We start from the raw sequence: 11,785 nt of genomic DNA, 5'->3' as shown, positions 1-11,785 counted from the left end.
ATAGCCAAAGCGAAACAAATCATTGTAAGGATGGCTAAAAAGAAAAAAAAGACTGATTTATCAAAATATGCAGTTTCAAAGTTTCATAAAAATTAAAAGGAAAAAAAAAATTCAAAATAGAACATAAATGGGAACATACGAAGCTAGAAGAGAGAAATATGTCATGTACTTACGAATAACTTGCAAAAATGGTTTAAAAAACATTGGCCAGTTTACAAAATAAGAAATTAAAGCGTAAATAGACGGTAGTGGGATATATTTTAAGACGGTAGTGGGACGTTCACACAGGAGTCAAAAACCATATTTGCTTTGTCCGTTGGCCCAAAAACTCGATATGGAAAAGGTAGTTATATTATAATGGTTAATTCAACATTATTATGAATATATCCTTTTTGGAATAGAAATTGATAACAATAATTGAATAAGATTAATTATTTAAATGAGTATTGGTGGATTTGTTGGTTAGTTATAAGATTTCAAACTATTTACGATACCGGACCGGATTTTAATTTCTAGCTGCTTTGGATTTCCTAGAATTGGAGTTGCACCAGGCAAAAATGATAATCTGGATAACTAAATTTTTTTTACATAATTACATTCTTCTATTAATTGTATTATTCAATTACTCGATTATTTTGTATTAAATGTAATTACATTTGCTGGATAACCGTTGTTTTAAGTGAAATTTAGGAAAAGTGTTTCTTTCTTTTTTTTTGATAAATAGATATTTCTACAAATTCTTTTAATCCTATTTAATTGATTAAAAATAGTGTTAAAATAATTGTTTTTAGAACTATCATAATTTCACACAATTACTTTATTTATACGTATTAAGCTTAAAAGCATTCCCATTATTGTATAAGTCAACAAGGCAGACATTTTATTCGTTTTTAATAATCCAAAAAAATTAAAAGTAACATTATAGCCATGATTAAGAAGCAATATTAATTCCTCGGGGTTAATATTACTTAACAAAATTATACAATTGTGAAAATTAAGGATAATTAAACCATCAACCAAAGTCATCATCAATTTAAAAACATCAATCTAAATAATCATCATCAATCTAAAAACAAATTAATTATTTAGTGCATTTTTTTTAAATGAAAATGTCAACAAAAAAAAAAAAAAAAAAAAAAAAAAAAAAAAAAGAAAGCAAGTGACGAAAAATTAGATCTATTTGAATAAAAAAGTATATTTTAATAATAAAGATAAATTAAAAATGCACAGATTATTTAGAATTTCTCAGTAATTAAATTCGTAATTTACGATATATTTATAATTACAGTAATATTTACATTTTAGAAAGTGGAGTTTAGAAATACAGTTTAGAAAATTAAATGTTAGAGAGAGATCCTTGTAATCAAAGGTCTAATAGATTTATTTTGTTGCGTTTAATAAAATCTGAAATAGGTAGATTATCGGTAATAATCCGTGAAAAACCTTCTACAATAATATTGTTATTAATTTTATCTAAGTAGTTAAAGAAAATAGTTCGTCAGGTTTAGTTTAAGTTTTATACCAACAACACACATTCTTTATTGCTCCTTTCTCATTTTTGTGTTATTATTTTATATTACGGGTTTTATGTACCTGCAGCTAATGCGCTGTTATTAAAACTCAATAAATTTTGAATTCTTAAATTTTCTATTTTCATTCATTTATTAATCTATCATAGATATATATTGCTTAGTAAATCTGCAACGTGATGTGAATAGAGGAGTTGGCAATTTTCAAATAACATGCTTCTTTTCTGGCAACTTCAACACACTATATATAAAGATTTCACACCAATATAGATTTAATAAATTTCAACACAAATATACTAAATTACAAAGAAGTGGGTCTAATCTAAAAAATGATGAAAATAGTTTCAAAATTACGCATGACTTTATCTACGAAATAACCTTTTCTACAAATTGTCGAGGAAAATAACCCTGTCAACGAAAGAACCTGTCGACGAAATGACCCTGTCGACGAAATGACCCTGTCGACGAAATGGCCTGTCGTGAAATGGCCTGTCGACCAAATGGCCTAGTCAATGAAATAATCTGTCGATGAAGTGTTCTCGGTGAAGTGATTGTTGCCAAAATGAACGCGACCCATAAAGGGACATTATTGCCCCATCTGCGTCAAAAGGCAATGCATAAAAATTTGATGTTGTTTATAATTAAGTTGAATTAGTTATTTAAGTTATATGTTAAAGTTATATGCAAAGGTGAATTTTTTACTAAGAAAATGGAATAAACATGGAAAATAATAAAGATTAATAAAAGAGAAAAAAAATTGTAAACTAAAATATTTAAAAAAGAAATATATTTTTTAAAAAAATATAGTATATTAAAAAGTATTTATCTTGTTTTCCGGCTTATTTTTTTAAAAAAATAATTTTATTTATCATTTTTTTTAAAATAGCTAATGTTTTTAAATATTTTTTAAATTAATTATATACTGATTTTTTAAATAATATTTTTTTTTTCTTTAAAAATATTTTTTTCTTTTTTAAATATTACCACTCTTATCTTATCATTAAATATAAAAGCAAAATTTTTGTGTTCAATTCTTTTTAACTATGAATGGACTACAACAATACATATACAGGGGTTGGACAAAATATTGGAAACACTTCGATGCAGACACATTTTTTGATGTTTTTCAAAAATTACCTAGAAAATTAGTTTAAAAATTTATAANACATACATACATACATACATACATACATACATACATACATACATACATACATACATACATACACGCTTACAAGTTGTTGAAATCTTTCTTGTCAGTACTGAAGAAGGCGAGGTGTAACACATTATAAGCTGATTACCTGATGAAACTTGTAGATTTTTTTAATAATCACCTTTCAACTTTTTACTCTTTCCTCCTACATTAAAACATATTCTCCATTTCCTCAGCCTTCACTGAGGAATTCGTATGATTCCGATAGTGATTTCAGTTTTGCTTAGCTTAAATATTAATTAGCGTCCCCTAATGAGCGCACTTGATTTTATTTTTATAAAGAATTCTCAGAATATAAATTAAATACGGTGAGAAAGATGAAGTTAAAAATATCTAAATCTGTTTGTTTGAAACTTGAAGGTGTTTCCTTTAATCATCTTTTTAAAAATCCCGCTTTTGTTCCTTGAGCGATTAAACTGGCTTTAAAGTTTTTAATTCCGCGTAATAATTTCAAAAGACTAAAAATACTAATAAAAATTTGATGAACATATTAAAATATATATATTGCATTTGTTTCTTTATTCCAGTATGGTTGCGAGTTGTTAACTAGACTTAATTGTGCGTTTTATTTTTAATTCGCAAAAATATTTCTTTGGGAATTGTTTTAAAAATATTCTTACTGTATTATCTATGTTTACTAACACAGATAATATGTTTACTAACATAGATAATCTGAAAAGATCAATTACATTTACCTCTTGGCAAATATCCTATTCGTTTTTTTATAAAAAAAATAGGACTAATAATAGGTCCAATGCTCTCAAAAAATCTTTTAAGAGACTCGCGACTTATGCACTTGAACGACCCATCCCATAAGAACATTCCGAAATTAGATCAGCTGAAGTATTGTGTGACGGGTGCATTAAATAATTCACTTTTCTGCTTTTTTGCCTCGTCTACACGACACTATGCTCATACTATGCATATATATTTTACTCCGAAACAATACACATCGCGAAATGCGTGGAATTAGAATATTTATTGGTAAAGAAGAATTTGTTAGGTTTCAGATTTATAAAGGAAATAGTATATTGTTTGCAACTGTATTGAGCCACGGTAGCTTTGTTTTATACAATTTTTACTTTTGGTTAAATTTTCAGATATAGTAGTTTTTCGTGTATGAGACGTTACAAAGAGTTCAATGTTAATTAGTAGGGATAACGTAAGTCGTATTAATAACAGTCAAATAAAAAGTCAACTTTTAGCTCTCTTATGCCATTTTATTTATCGTTTGATAATGTGTGAAAGTTCTTATAGCTTTTATGGTAGTGTTGGATATACTCTGATTTAAAGGTAATTTATTACTGAATAAATGGAAACACCGGACGGTGCTCGTGCTTGGTTAATAGCCGGAGCTGCTTGCGTTATTAATATGCTGCTATCTGGACTATCTCGTATGGTAGGCATTCTGTATATGGCTATTATGTCAAACTATTATGTTAGTAGAAGCGAAGCTGCTTTGCCGTTTGTCGTAAGAAACAGCATTCGAATGTTAATGGGTAAGTGTTCATTTAAATCCTTTTTTGTAAACTAAGCTGATTGATTCGGTTCTCTATTCACCCTTTATATTTTTGAACTCATTGTCAAGAAAGCATTCTATTAATATTTAAGAGAATGAACTGAAGTTAATATTCATGCAAAGAAGGAACAAAAATTTCATTTAAGTTCATCGAATAGCTTCTGAGAAAGGCGAAATGAAAAATATTAAAGGTAGTTTAATTGCTTTATGAAACTTTGAGGTGTTTTTAATAATCTCCGTAAAACTCCTTTCCATTTCTCCGGGAATTAATAATTTCTATCCTATCTTTCTCTATAATGATTCGATAGATTTTGATAGCATTTCTGTTATTTAATAGCTTAAATATTGATTTTTAATATTGATTATTAAATTTTCGATCCCTAATGTTTGTTCTTTGAGTTCAGTTTTAAAGATATCCTGAAATTATATATTAATCGCGGTGTGATTAAAATGTTATTTCCTGCATACAGAACATTCCGCATATTTTAAAATGTTTGTTTGTTTTAAAATTGTTTTGCTTTAATAATAATTGTTTAAAAAATGTTTCACATTTTAATTGGTTTCAAAATTACAAGGCTACGGAGTTGAACATTAGTAGTCGTAAACCCAAAATTTGGCCGGCTGTTCAACGATGGTTATAAAATTATAAAATAGATAAAATATAAAATAATATAAAATAAAATATATATTGAACTAGTTAGGAGAATCAATAAATGTTTGCGCATAATTATAAAATTAGTTTATCAAAATAAAATGTCATGCAATTTTTTTTCTAACAGTTATTTATTATTTAATTCGGATCTGAAATTTTCAGTTGTAAGGTATACAGATTTTTATATCATTTTGAACTACTTATATAATTTTAAAAGACAAAATGCAAATTTCGATTAAAAGTATATCAACATTCTGAAAATACGACTTTCCCAAATTTTGTTGTAAAGAAATAATTCGACTGATTTTGTACAGGTATCTATTATCCAATTTCAAAACAATGTATAAGTAAATTGAACAAAATACAGGTTTTATATATTACACATCACATTGAAAGTTCTTTCGATCGAAGTTAAATGTTAGCCAATTTCTAATGCTTTTTATTCTTTTTTTAATTTTCATTTTTTTATTTATTCTTACTGTTCCATTTACACAACAAGAGTAAATCAACAACAATACATCAGATGCATTTTAGTTGAATAATGTTTATAATTGCAATTATATTCCATACAATTGTTATTTTTTATACAAAGTCATTATTGCATAAAAAATCTCAGCAATAAATTCTAAAACAAATATTTTGGTTTATTCATGCGTGCTACGAAATGTAAAGATTAAATTAACATTTCTAAAAATTTATGCAAGGATCAAATTTAATAAAAGAACTAGAATATTTTAGCTGTGACGTTGCAATTCTGTTTTTTTTCCATCAGCAAAACGATATTCAATGAAATAAAAAGTTTGATGAAGTGTTGAAACTCTGTATCATTTCGTCTTAGATAAGAATTATTTGTCTTATTCCTGCATTTCTATTTTATTAAAGTAAGAAATATTTTAATGTAGGTGAAGATGCTAAATTTTAAAATACATAATTTTTGTTTATGAATGCAACTTTTCGCCAAATTTCGTATGAGTTCAATTATTAAATTACTATTTTTTAATACTTTTGTTGCACTGATTCAAGCAAGTTCAGTTTTCAAAACAAAAGATTTTAACGGAAGACCCAGATGTTAGAATTTAGAACATACATTAATAGATAAATATGGTATACTTAGAAGAACCTGATGTAGGATATGCCTGGATAGTTGCTATCGCATCTTGCGTCATCAACATGCTTTTATCTGGACTTAACAGGATGGCCGCCATCTTGTATGTCGCGATTCTGAACTCGTATCAATGTACCAGGGAACAAGCTATGCTCCCATTTTCTGTAAGAAATGGTTTTCGAATGTGTACAGGTGAATTTCCAGCTTTTTATTGTTTTTTGTTGTGTTCTGTGGAATGACTAAATATGAATCGTGATTGAAATGATGTATGTAAAAACTGTGGTGCACTGCCTCTTCAAGTGTGTTGAACAACTCAAAAATTTTTGTGAAGGAACAATTTATATCAGGGTAACACTAAATTGAGCTTTTATATGCAATTAAAAGGGTGTAATTTAAATCTGAACACTTATATTGGAGCAAGCTTGCACCAAATGTTTTGCGTATTAGCAACATCTCGTACTCAAACAATCTACAATATCCAAAGCATGCCGAAATTGGTGTTTTTGGATGCGAAAATAATTTACAAATGTTGCGAATGCGTAGAGCTTGGATTACGATTTCTCAATTATTGGTGTTTGGATTCGACTATTCTAATGCGATGGCTGGTCGTAACGAATTCCGCACCAGGCTCGTACCGACCACAGTGCTAATGTAAAATATTCTCAGTGGTGGACGAATCATGGATTAGGTTTTCGTCTCCATGTAATGCAAATGCGGGTAGGTTCAATCAAAAAATCCTCCGCGAAAGTACATTTTCCCCAATGCTTCAACCAAGAAAGAGTTCCTTCGTCTTCTGGATTGGATTCAAAATTACAAGGCTACTGAGTTGAACATTGGTAGTGATAAGACACAAAATAGGGTCATCTGTTCAACGACTGTTATAAAAAAAAAGTATATATGAGCATTTGACTTTGTGTTACTCTGAAATAAAGTGTTCCTTTGCATCTTTGATTTATTCGACTTCAAATAACCAAAAGATACTATTCCATAGTTTTTACAGTGTGGATTCATTTAAAACAAACAGTTGACCTTAAATTCTAATGCATTCATTTGAGAATAAACTTAATTCTCACGAATTGATTTGAAAAGAGACTGTTGTACTTAAATTTTCCGCTATTCATTTGAGAATAGATTGTAGTATTTATAAAAATTATCATGAAATCGTTTATAAACAGTCGATTGAATTTAAATTTTTTGTGAACAAAAATAGTTGTACTTAAATTCGCATGTTTTCGTTCGAGGACAGACGCTAGTGCTTTTCTCAAGTATTCATTGTACGCTACTTCATTGTGGTTGTTGCGAGCTCAGAGCAGTACATGCATCAACCAGAAAAATGCATAAAAATATGCATTTTTTAAAATTATAAAACATAATCTGCTGTTTTTATTAGTTTTCAAACCCATTATAGTTTGGGGAAGTTAAATTGACTGTTAAATGAAACGTGTCCTTAAATATCTTGGTTGCTATGACGATTGTTCATTTTTTATAGCTTTTCCTCGAGACATTTGAGCAAAATGACTTTAGATGAAATATTTTATTCCCTCGATTCTTATTGAGATACTAGGTGCTATTATAATACTTATAATTAAATATATAACTATTATAATGTAATGTTTAAATGTATTACCTAGAATTTAACTACTGCATTTAAATGGTTATTTCTTATCTAATCTAAATTTCAATCTGAAGTGATTTGTAATAATTTAAACATTACTATCCCTTTCACAGCATATATTTTAACTCATTTAATTAGTTTAGTTCTGTAGGCTTAGTTCTCTAGGCCGGGATAACCTGGTTGGCAGGGCGCTGGACTCACTCTTTGAGAGAACGTGAGTTTACAGCCGGTCTTGCAGTAAATGGTGACTGGTGCACATTAAATTTGTCAGTTCACAAAGTCCTCCTTGTTCTCATAACAAATCAATACCTATAGGAGTACTGAATTGGAGATTGATCGTTCTCTGGTTCAGGTCAAAATTACGATCTGTGGACGATTGAATGGATGTATAAATATGTCCGCCCTATAAACGGGTGTGACGTATGGGTGCGACAAAAGTCAAATTCTTGGCGATAGATGGCGCCACTGGAAAAGAAGAATACTCAGATCCCATCTGCCTTAATGGCCGACGATAACAACAAGAACAGTGCTCTATGTTAATTTTACTTTATTTCATAACCCTCATTAAAGAGACGATTCAATATTTTGGGCCGTCGCCAATAGCCCATTGTGCAGCTCTAGTGCGACGTAAATGAACTACAGCAACAACAACAATATTTTGGGTTTACGACAATTAATGTTCAACTCCGTAGCTTTGCAATTTTGAACCCAATTTAGAAAGGGAACTCCTGTATCAAGTACTGGGAGAAATTTGTCTTCTTGGAGGTCTTTTTGATGGAACTCACCCGCATTTGCGTTACATGGGATATGGGATAGAAAACCACGAAAACCTATTTCAACCCATGATTCGTCTACCACTGAAGATATTTTATGTTAGCGCTGTGAACGGTGAAAGCTGGATGTGGAATTCGTATCGACCCGCCATCGCCGGGATTCGAACCCGGTTCCTCAAGGTTAATTAAACAAAGAGCTAAACAGCAGTTAATCACATTGTAACTATCCTGATTATGACTTAGTACACTCTCTTGTAATACGCTAACAACTATGTTTTGGTGCGAGAATTGGTTTTTAACACTGTAAAAATGTACAAATCAAATTACGGTAATAAGTACCATCACTCAGGGTGCTGATATGTCTAACTATGAAATCCATTTTCTCCGATAAATTTTACGGAAGAAAAAATCTGATGTACAGTGTGCAAAATAAAAAACGGATCATCCTTAATAACTTTTGATCTAATGATCAATTCTTCTCATTGTAAGACTCAATTTTAATGGCTCGAGGGAGTGACCTCAAATATGCTAATTAATAAGTTCAGAAATCAGACGGAAAAACCTACTTTCTCTGAATAAACATAACTTTTTTTCAACAGATTTGAATTTTCGTCCACCAAAATATAGCTTCAATTTGGGAAATATGGTTCTTATCAGGAAGGATTCAAAGTTACTTTTTGCATATTTCACCATATTTCGAGAGCTTTTTAAGCTAATCAAAAACCTTTTGCATATAGTTATGAAATTCGTTTATCCAAAGAAAATTCCGTGCAAAAAAGAAATTTTAGTAAATATTTATGTTTTTTTGTTGTTATTTTATTAAATAATATTCGAAAAATTTTAATATGCTAACAATATTTTAATGGGATATGCAGTTTTTTACATAATTTTCAAGTAGGGGAGAGTCGGGTAGCCCCGCCCACTGTGAATTTCATATGTATAGAATATTTTTTCAAGTCAATGGGCCATCGGATATTAATTGTTATATTAAAAAAAGATTCTTTTCAAAGTTTCATGTATTTATGCAGTTGTTAACATGGTAAGCAATAGTTTTGAAAATATGTCGAATATAGTAGTCATGAAATTAAGAAAAATTTGTTGAATGTTTCGATTAAACTTCACTTTAATACTAAAAATTTTTTTTCTTCTATATATACAGCATTAAAGTATGTAGTCTTAAGTTTAATTTGCACAAAGAAAGAAGTCTATATGCGAAACATTGTTCGAGTAATTACAAATTTACAAAAAAATTGGATTTCGGGTAGCCCGCTCACATGAATGTCAGGTATCAACGACCAATTTTATTTCGTCGATAAATGTGCGGTTGCAAAGATTATTATTTTATTTCTTCAAATTTGAATGTTATATGCATTTTTAACAACAAATATTGTTGTCATTAAATGATTGTTATTATATGATAGAATTCACTAGAAGTATATAAATACGTAATAAATAAAATAATTTTGTGATAAACAAGGTTTAACTATTGTCAATACATTGGTCACTTTCATTTACACCTGAAAAAACAGTCAAAAAACATAATTTTTGTAACTGAGTGGGGCTACCCGACACATTTTGAAAAGAGCTGAAAAACATGTTTTTTAAAATTTCTATTAATTTAAGTTAAACTATTCTTTTTTTGGTTTATTCTTTGTGCATTATTTAATTAGATGATAAAACAATAGAAACATGCAAAAATATTGATTATTACTCAATATTATACAGAAATATAAGCAATACTCCTTAAGTGAGCGGGGCTACCCGACTCTCCCCTACGTAATTTCACATGGCAAAATACAAAATTTGAGAGAAATCTTTCAGGAAATATTCAACTAATTTTCCTAAAATTTTGTATTTTGGAAGTAAAATTATATTCTTTAAAATGGTGCTTATTCTTTAAAATTGTATACCTTGCAATTCAATCTCTTTTCAATCATTCTTAAATAAAATAATGAAAAATTATAAATATTTACTAAGAGTTATTTTTAACACGGAATTATCTTTGGAAAAGCGAATTTTATAAATTTTTGCGAAATTTTTTCAATTCGCTTAAAAAGTTCTTCGAGATACAGCGAAATACGCAAAAAGTAAAATTAACATTAAGGGGTCCAAACTTTGAATCTCTCTTCTGTCCCAAACTATGGGGATCATATTTCCCAATTTGTAACTACCCCTTTTATTTTGGGTGTCAAAAATCCGAATCCGTCGAGAAAAAGATGTGTTTATTCAGAGAAGTACGCTTTTGTGTCTGATTTTGTAACTTAAAATATCGTTAATTACCATATTTGAAGTCACCTACTCGAACCATTAAGATTGAGTCCTAAAACATGAAGATCCGATCATTAAATCAAAAGTGTATCAGGGTGGTCCGTTTTTTCTTTTGGCGCACTGTACTCTCATTTTTACTGTAATATTTACCGCAAAATCACTGATTAACAGTATTTAAGTAAATAATATGGTAGAGATTTGGGTGTCAAATATTATGACAAAAATAGATTTTACAGTAAAAGGGATTTTAAGGATGCTACACGCAGGGTGCTAGTACTTTTTAGAGAAATTTGATCAGTAATTTTTTTAGAGAGTACTTTTAAGTCTTCTATTGTATATACCTGTACTTTGATATAACTGATTTTCATTTTTACTTTTTATTTGTTATGCATCAGCATTACGAATGAAAAGTAAAAATGAAAATCAGTGAAGTTGATTATGCGTCATTTACTCTATTGTGAGACATTGAATTTCGAAACTTTATTAGTCTTTTTCAAAGCTAACTTAATTTTTAACTCTGAGTTCATCTCAACTCAAGTGATAGAGTTAAGTTTGATTTTTATGTATTGACTTTCGTTTAGGTCCCTTGGTTGGAATTGTAGGCCAGACATATGGTATTCGTACGGTAACCTTCTGCGGAGGTATGCTGGCAGCTGCTGGAGCAGCACTATGTTGTTTTGCACCTAATGTCTTATGGCTAGCTATATTTTGGGGTGGACTTCATGGTAAGGTTTGCTTATGAGGTGTTTTTGTTTCATGTTAAATACATATGGTATTAACAAACAAACGTACCACCTTTATTGAACGATGCAGAAAACATATAAGTTCGAAAATAATTAAAATAAACATATATTCACCACCAAGAGAATATTTCTTGTATAGGCGATTATGAAGAATAAGTACACAATAAATTTAAAACAGTAAACATAAAAAAACATGCCAAAAATTAATTATCTTCTAAGATTTATACACATAATACACACCCATATTGAAGCTTATACTTATACATATTTGAAAACTGAATATATAAGCACATAACCTCTCTCTCTCTGTATATATATATATATATATATATAGAAGAGAGAGAGAGAGAGAGAGAGAGAGAGAGAGA

This window comes from Parasteatoda tepidariorum, chromosome 4, assembly GCF_043381705.1.
Source record: "Parasteatoda tepidariorum isolate YZ-2023 chromosome 4, CAS_Ptep_4.0, whole genome shotgun sequence".
NCBI lineage: Eukaryota > Metazoa > Arthropoda > Arachnida > Araneae > Theridiidae > Parasteatoda > Parasteatoda tepidariorum.
Note: the sequence above shows the minus strand (reverse complement) of the source record.